Genomic DNA, 9,388 nt, shown 5'->3' with positions numbered 1-9,388 from the left:
GTTATTGCATTGATTAAGTTTTCAATAACAAAACACTGAACCCTATAAGGAATTGAAGGCTGTCTTGTAAATCAAGGTTTGGGATCTGAGTCTGCAGAAAAACTCTGTTATGTGAGCAAGTTCCTGCTCTTACAAGGTGGTGAGCTGAGCCCTTCAAAAGAATTTATAATCACTGCTGCTGTTCCTGGTTGTGGACAGAGCAGAATTCAGCACAGGGATAGCCCAAGCTGATGTACTGGCTTCTTACACAGAGGTTGTGTCACTGCTGAACAGAAACGTGGTCTATACACAGAGTTAAACGTCTTGGCAGTTGTAAACTGGTGTTAAACAAAGGCCTGCAAATCCTGCTGTCAGTGTTTCCTTTGTCAAATGTTGCTGATGCTCCTGAGTGAAAAGAACTTGTGGAAGGCAGCTTAGAGCTGATATTTGTGAGAGACCTTGAACTTCCTTCCTGAACATCAGATCTGGAAGCTCCTAGTCTCCCTTCTGCTCCTGGGTGGGGTTTTGGAAGCATTTTCACAGCAACTTCATTGCTGCAAGGCATATGTAAATGCTTAAACTGTTAAATGCTGTTGTAGATAGTTGCAGTTCTAGTTGGCACTTGGGACCAGAACTGCTGGTACTGTGACAAGGCTTACATCCGCACACAAAGCTAAAACTCATTACAGAAACGAAACTCCTGGTTTTACAGCTGACTTCCCATGAAGCATGTGACAAAAGGAAAAAAAAAGATAGAGATAAGCTTTCTCAGTGCTGCTGTGTCTTGTGACTCAGCTGCCAGGTCGGATCTTGGCTGGTTCTGCGGACTCTCATGCTGTGCACCTTGCTCTTTTCCCTGGATGCCATGTGTGTGTTTGACTTAGCACCAAAGCAAGATGGTAGGTGGTTGGTTTTAAAAATAAAATTCCTCCGTGGTCATCACTTTACATCACTGAGTTCCAAAAGGGGAATTAAGCCAGGTGGCACAGTTTCCAGCACTAGAAGCTGTTGCAGAGAGAAATTACTGAAATAACAAGCAATACCAACTGCCTGCACAGCTGTCTAAAAGCTGAAAATGCAGCACTTGCACATAGCACCAATTACAAGTGCTGTATTTTTTCTTCCTTACTAAAGCAAAGTAGTATTAATATTTTCAGAAATAGCCCAGCTGCCTGTGAACTAAGGTATATGAGCAAACCCACAAAAGTATTAAAATCTCACAGCAACGCAGTGTGAACCAGCAATCAGTGCTGTTGTCTCATGTTGTGTCTAATGAAACATAACATCAGGTCCCTGTTTTCCTTCTGTACCTATTGGGGTAGCTCAGGGTTGAGTGCTGTGTGGGAGAGGCTCCTTATCACTTGGCATATTTTGCTGAAACCTTCCTTTGCAGCCAGTTCTTTTGCTTTCCAAATATTGTGTGTAGCTGCAGTAGTCTTCACTTTCTGACACCCCTTTTTCTATTGCAGCTGTGATTTGCCAATGCTAATGGAAATAATCAGCAGACTCCCTTTATGTGGCCTGTATATCTTATCTCCCACTGTGTTCCATCTTATAGTTCCCTCTGTTCCTGCTGGGGGTCAATGTTTCTTTAGCAAGGAAAGGACGAGCAGTTGTAAAAAGTGCATTCAGCTGGGAATGGATGGAGTAGATAGCGATGAAGTCACGGGAGCCAATTGTCAGGCTGTGAATTGACCTTTGTGGGCAGTATGTCTGTGGAAGGACTTTTTTAGCTTTCTGTCAGAGAAGCATTTTTGTCAAAGGTACACTGTGGCAGCTGGGGATTGGAGCAGATTAAGGGCTGGTGAACTGGCAGCAAGGAGACCTAAAAACATCCTTTCCATCCTAATTTAGGAATGACTAAGACTTGTATCACCAGGAAGCTGGCCTAGGATGTGCTAGCTCAGCCACTCCACAATCATGCCATTGCAAATCCTGTAAGCAGATGTATGTTCAAAGATACCAGGTGCTTCTGAAAATGCCAAGCAGAAGAAAAGTGACTTGGCCGTGCATCTGTGTTTCTTTCCTGCTGCAGTGTGACTTGGAGTGAACAGAGAAGGCCAAACATGGAAAGAGCAGCAAGCAACTATGACAAAGGGTAGCAAGTTTACATCTACAGTAGGCCAAAGCTAGGCTTGCAGGTGCAGTCTGTGTCCTAGTATGTCCTGCCTGCTCCCTCTTCTCACACAACAGCAGTTGTATCAGGATTATTTTACTGGATTTAAAAGTTTATCTTGCATCCCTGAAGTTCAGTCCTACAGACAATTAGCAGTAATATGGATTGACACCTTTTGCTCTGAGGGCCATCTAAGCCATACCATAATGCAGACTTCAAACTACCCACTGTGAAATTTGGAGGAGATGAATCATTGCCTGCTTAAAGACCAGATTCTCTGAAGTACTGCAAAGGGAGCTTTTCCTCATTTACTGCATTTGCCTTGACTTCCCTGGCACCAAGACTTATGCAGTCTTTGCTGTGCAACTTTATTTAGATGTCATTGTGCAGGATCCTATGAGACTTGGCCTTGAGATCACAGCCCTGACATCATTGTTCCTGTAAGCCGCCTTCTCTATGTCTCCTGTGTCCTTGTAATCAGCGTGTGGGGGGGATGTCTTTATTGAGGCAGCACTGGAATTACCAGCAATCCAAAACACCTTTTGCTGCTGCTGCCTAATGGGAGTTATTCATCTCCCAGTCAGCTCCTGTAGTCATTTTCATGTCCTTTAGCAGCTGTAAACATATCACATCTGCTTTAACGGACAGACAGCAATTGCAGCTGGGGGAAAGGGAAAAAAAGTACAATGAATGTAGATAAAATGTTGAGTTGGAACAATTTTGCGGAGCTAACCTTCATGCTGGGATTACTTTATCAACATTCTTCTCCAGGAGTTGGATGAGTACTTTATTGATGTGGATTTAAATAATGCCATCAGTGTCTTCTGCACTGCGAGAGTGGAAGACTTAGAACTGTACCAGGTTTGGTGTTCAACAAAATCAGACCTGTTTGGGGCTCTTTGTAGTTTGATACACAGCTTGCAAAGAATTGGTACCAGTAAAAAGTGAGGTTAGATCAGTGCAGAAATTCACATGGTTGCAGCATAGACACAAACAAACTGATCTGTGCTGTTTCTGAAACCGAGGTGAAAACAAGCTCCAATCAGGCTGAAACAGCTCAAAGTTGTTCCTGTCTTTGCTTTGAGCTAAGGAGATCCTGTTCGGCACAAAGTGTCATCTGCTGCTGCTAACTACTGTCAGCGCTGAAGTTCTCTTTGCCTTAGGTAGGCAAACCCTGTGTCCTCATCCAGACTGTCAGAAAATCAGCCAGGCCCCCTGGGTCATAGTCCAGTGTGATTCTGAATTGGCAGGCTTAGGTGGTTAATTCTACATTAACGGGTGGAACAATTTATTTCCTTTTTAACAAGGAGCTGGGGATTAGGCTGTAACTAAGTGAGTGTGTAAAGAGCTGAAACAGTGCAAACATAAGTGAGGAGAGGAAGACCATACTTGACTCAGGTAATCCAGTTTTACATAAGATACTAATACATTCCCTTTTGCCTAGCTGATGCAGCTGCTAAAGAGGAGATAGGGTTTGGGCAGATACTGACTTTTAAATTGTGAAACTGCTTTGGACATAACTGAGAAACAGAACTTTCTGCAGCAGCTGAGAGAGAAGCACAGCGTGAACCATCCTCCAAGGGCATTCAGCCTGAGAAGAGGAGGGGAGAACAGGAAGTCCCACACAGAAACCAGTGAGTGTTTCTAGCCTGAACCTGCTACCGAGGCATCTGTTCCTCTCCAGTCTTTGTGTGCTTAAGCACCTGAGAGGCCTCATGGAGCCACGAGTGCTACCACTTAGCCTCAGCTTGGCAGACCTCCAAGCCAAGAGGCTGTGGGTGAGGGAATATTGTATTTAATGACCTTTGGACAGTATGTCAGGAGAGGCCCAGGAAGACAGCTGAGCTACAGGAATGTTTCATGCCCTGGAATGACAAATAAATCAACGGTATGGAACAGTCAGCAGCAGAAACCTTTAAGAAGAGATGTAGAATGCTCTGGTGGAGCCAGCCGGCACACTGGAGGGTGTTCTTGTACACTGTGGCTGCGGCAAACTGGAGGAGCTGCATCCCATGGTCTGCATGTGGCTTATGAAGACTCTGTATTGGTTCAGTTGCTGGGTCAGTGCTGGCCGTTCTCTTGCTCTCCTCCCAAACGCTCGGCCTAACCATACATTTTCACAATCTTGCCAGCTCAGAAATCACGTGCACCTTGAAACACAGGCAATCTGGTTTATCAAACTTTGTACCACAACATATTCTAAAGGCCAAAACTGAAGATGAAAAGGAAAGGATTGGGTGATTTTGCTTAAAAGCAATACATCAGTGACTGAGCCATTACACGACTTCTGCCTGAAAAAGCCCTAGAACTTGAACTCCAGAAACAGAAGGTGTTAATGGCCTCCATCAGAGTCGGGGTACTGGAGTAGGCAGAGCTTTCCTCCAGGGCAGTATGATAGCTCTTACACCATTGTCTATGAGGATAAGGATCTACTTATCCTAGGCACAGCCTCCGAGCACAGAAAGGTAATGACGACTGAAAAACGCTTTGCACAGACTGGAAAAAGAAAAGGATGGATCATACTGGGCAGTGTTTTACCCCCAGTAAGACACAATCCCCTTCCTTCAGGTCCCCCAGACAAAAGACTGGGGGCAAGGATCACCCTGCAAAGATGAAGGGGAGGTGGGTTTTCTAGTTCCTTTCTTACCTTGTGGGCAGTGGTTTATTGGCTCAAGATGAGCTGCAGAGATACTTGGGAAAAGAGTGAAAAGGGAGACATTAATAATGGGGGTTTGAGACTTACCTGTGTGTCAAAGGTGAATGGCAGCTGTTAATGACAGCTTTTGTTTTGTTTGTTTTTTTCTGGCTTCCCATTAAGAAAAAAATGAGGACAATAGAAAAGTAATTTTCTCTGCGTAGAGTACTGCATTTTCCATATGTAAAGGAAATGTTAGGCCTTGCTTAAACCTGGGCTTTAGCCAGTGTTGTACTGAGTGATGTGACTGCACCAGTGAAACCTTTCTTGAAATTGTGCTACAACCCCACAACTTATCCCGAGAACAGAAGGGCAAGAAACACCCCTGGGTGCTTTGTTCATGATGGGAAAGATGTGTGCTAATGTCTTTACAAACAATTTAATGGGTGAAGGTATGGGTGTTAACATCTTTGAAATGGGTCTTCACGTCTCCACTAACTTTGGGCACCAGGTTTGTTGCAGAGCCCAGACAGTTTGGCTCCTGAAACAAGACAAATGGGTCTGCATAAGCCCAAGTTTCTGAACTTTGGGGTAAAATAGTAGGTTCAAGGGGGGATATGTGGGAGGCAGTTCAGGCAGGCTGTACCTTCCTGGTACCTCAGCCAATGGGGAAAGGAAGAGGGAAACGTGCGGCCGGGAGTTTGGGATAAAAGGAGGCTTTGCCCTCCAAAACCTCAATAGGGGGAACCCTGTGGGCGTGTGCCCCAGTGGAGTTTCTTCCTTCATTCGAATAAAGTTACAGGACTCTTCTGTCTCCTCTTTGGACGTAAACCTCTGGTGTTTGTGGATTTTCCTGACATTCAGACAGTAAGTGGGTGTCCTGTGTGGTGCAGCTTTCCTAGCGTGGAAAGCCACGGCATGGCCCAGTGTTGAGCATTTGAAAAAGCCCGTACAATTCCAGGGGAGCGAACAGAGAGCATGCTCAGGAAAATGCCCATACACTTCACTGATTCTTAGGGATTATTTCAGGCTAGTGAAACGATGTTTCTGTTGACTGAACAATTACTAGAGGCAAAGTGGAAAAGTTTATATGTTTATTTAGACAATGTTTTCAACTTTTCCCCTCAGAACAGTTGCGCTGCTGAAAACAGCAAAGGTTGGAGAGCTGGGCTGGAGTGAACGCTGGAAGTTTTTTTGTCTCTTTTTAGTCTTATCACATGATTTAAAGTATCCTTCCCTTGCTACTGTACAATCTTTAACCCCTCCTCCAGTCCCTGGTACTGCAAAGGTACAGCTCTTCCAGAGAGTCAGACTTGGGTTAAATATTGCCTGGTTGTCAGAGGGCAAGCTGGTGCTTGCAGCAGGTAGGAGAACAGGCAGTGGTTGCTGTTCTGGGAAAGATAGGGCAAAGACTCAGTGAAGGAGGAAACAGAGGAAGGAAGGGCTTCATTAAAGGGTGAACATCCCACATGGGTTTGACTGAGTGACACTTCCAAGCCAGTGGGCATAGGAAGCCTGGTGAGAAGCAGGAGCAAGAGGATTGTGACTTAAATGCAGAGGTGTTTAGCAAAGTTAGGTGGAATTTCTGAACCTGAAGTAAGACAGACTCTTGCCAGCAGGACTTACTGAGAGCAGACATGCAGCATGGAGTTTGACTTGCTGGGAACAAAGGGGAAACCAAGGGACAGGACTGTGGTCAGAACAGCTGAGCCCCACCACATAACCACGTGTTCCATCTAAAGGGGGCCTTCCTCCTCCCTTGCTCTTCCTCTCACCCAGCAATTGTACATTACATCTTCTCCCCACATAATCCCTGTTGTTTTCAATTAGCCAGTGGCAAAGAGCAGAGGGCTGTTGCTTAAGCAACAGTTGCTCATCCAGGGAACTGTTGTCAAACGCCAGGCACACTATTCCCAACCCTACCATCATCCAAGACAAAAGATGTACAGCTCCAAATCCAGTTACACCAGTACTCCCATACGAGAAAGGCCTTTAAAAACAGTTTTACGAGTTGTTGCAGCTGCACGTCTGTTTAGGCTGTGGCACTGTAATTCCAGGCACAATATTACCCTCCCCTTCCAAATAGTTACTCAGGCAACTTTAGTTTTAGAAGCCAGGAATTGCTGCAGAGGATTAGGTGCTGTGTGCCTAGCCCTGACACCCAGCTGCACAGCTTTCAGCTGCAAACCTGAGAGCACATTTTCCACATCTCTTGGTACCTACTGCCTCTCCTTTCCATGGACTGAAATCATGTGGAACCAACCACATAAATGGGAACTGTGTAAAGTCTGATGGCACAAAATTAACCATTCAGAGCATCTTGAAACAAACAGGACTTGACAGGATGTGTTCTGTGCCAGGTTTGTGCTTTGAGTCAGATGGCTGTGGTGGATTAGGTCTGGCAGTGGCAACCTGAACACTGGGTTTACTGCTTGGTAAAATCACAGCAACAGCAGTTGGAAACAGTCTTATGTTAGAAGCTGAAAGATGTTTTGAAAAGGCTATGTTAAAATAGGTACAAATATTAAGCCTGATTGCTTGTAGAGAAATATCCTCTGAATAAAAAAGGTAACTTTCAGTAAGTACCTTTTTGAAGAGTCTTAGTCTTATTTGTGCATGATATTTTGTAGTGTATGAAATGATGCCTTTGCCAAAGTTTGTCCCTTCACAGTATCAACTGCTATCCAAGAAGGCAGCGAAACCATAACAAATGCAATCTGTTCTGTGTGCTTTTCTGAAAGAGCAAAGAGCAAGTAGCTGAGTGTGGATAACCTTCTGGAAACTCATATTCCCTCAAACTGACCCCTGTTACACCCACTTCTAGGCAGAAGTGAGAACATGGCGCTTCCACTGATCTTGTAAGGTAGGAAAAACCAGTGCTACTCACAGATGAGGAGCTTTTTGGAGAGGTAGTTTTAATATGTGTTGTTCTACTGATCCTGTTCACCACACAGGTGTGGAAACCTTCATGCTGGAAGGAGGGAGGAGGTGCCACAGTGGAATGGCTATGAGTCAGAGAATTTTACTGACTTTAAAAAAAAATAATTTATTAGATTGCTCTCATCATGAGATCTGTGTCTACTGAAAGCTGTAGAACGAGCTTGTTCAAAAGGATTAAGGCCAGGATTTCTGAGATGTAAGTGATGCTGCATAGAGCTTGAAATTTTGGCCCAATCTGTCTTTCAAACATGACATGTCTTGTAAGCAGCAAAGGAGGCAAAACAAAACAGATGGAGACCTTTTTTAACCCAGACAGCAATGCTTTTTCTCCACCAGCACTAAAAGAGATTCCTCCCAGAGCACAATACTACAAAGTGTATATATGGTGTGAGGCTCTGAATAGTGTTTGCATTGTTAAAGCAAGTGCTTGTAGGCTCTATTCCTGGCAGTGAAGCAATTAATATTTAATTTTTTTAGAACACTGGAATCATAAACACATTTTTACCACATTAACACAGACAGTTACGGCACATTGGTGTACTTGCAGAGTACAAAAGTTGAGAAATCTGGTCAGACTGGTTTCTGAAAGGTGAAAGAGATCTCTGTTGAAGTGATAAACATTAAAATACTATTAAGATAACATTAATAGTGGTGCTTTCAGAGAAGCCTAAGCAATTTGGTCACTAGAAAAAAAAATGAGGAAAACCAGACGGTGCAAAAAACCTTCTTCCAGGCAATGAACCTAAAAGGGCGCTTATGTCAAATTCAGTTGTGAAATTATACACAAAGGAAAGAACCAAAGTTCCCTCAGGAATCTCAAGTCATCTAAAATGCTTTAACAATTCTAAATGCAGTGCCTTTATTTTTATAACAGATGGATGTTAATATTGAAATATGCTTTCTATTAGAAACGCAGTTGCAGATCCCTGCTCTCCAGCTGATGCAGGATGGAAACAATCCATCTGAGTGTTAATGTCAGTTTTCTTGTTTTGGCAGAAGTTTTTATTTATGATTGCATTTTTTGCAGACATTACAGGCTTTGATGTGGAACATTTCTTTCACGATACATATTCACTGCAGGACTGTCTATATTCAAGCTGCTCGAGAGCATCCTGACCACGGAATAATTGGTGTAGCCACTTCCGCATGCTGCTAAGATTTCTTGGAGTGCACATGTGGGATTTTTTTGGAAAGCACTGGAGTACTAACTGCACTTGACTGCTGTCATAGCTTAGGAGTGGTGTAACTTGGGTTTTAACCTATAAATCTGATGGGGCAGCCCTAGAGTTAAGGGGGTTTGTGAATGGCTCAGACTTGACATAGAGCTCAAAGGAGTTTTTCACCGGGGAGCACATCTTTTGTGTTTGCCTGGCATAAGGAGAGCGTTGAGCAAAGAAGGAGCTGCCTGCGAATAAGGTAAGTTCTGCAGGAAGAGGGGTAGGCAATGGCAATGTCAAAACTGCTTACAGAAGCTGGACTGAAGTTGGGTTAGATTTTTTGGAGCCAAGTAGTCTGAGCCGGTAGCATCCATGTATTTTGTAAAGGCAAAGCTTTGATGTGAGTCTGTCCCCCTGTGTGTTCAAGTTTCTTTGCCAGAGTAGCTGCTCAGAGCTGTAACCTTTATTAGTACCAGAGCACAGCTGTGCTCTAAGCACCCTGCTCCAAACTGTGAGTATCCTGAGAGCAATGAAGAAGGAAGAAAGACACATGGAATTTGC

Source organism: Corvus hawaiiensis, chromosome 5, assembly GCF_020740725.1.
Source record: "Corvus hawaiiensis isolate bCorHaw1 chromosome 5, bCorHaw1.pri.cur, whole genome shotgun sequence".
Lineage (NCBI taxonomy): Eukaryota > Metazoa > Chordata > Aves > Passeriformes > Corvidae > Corvus > Corvus hawaiiensis.
Note: the sequence above shows the minus strand (reverse complement) of the source record.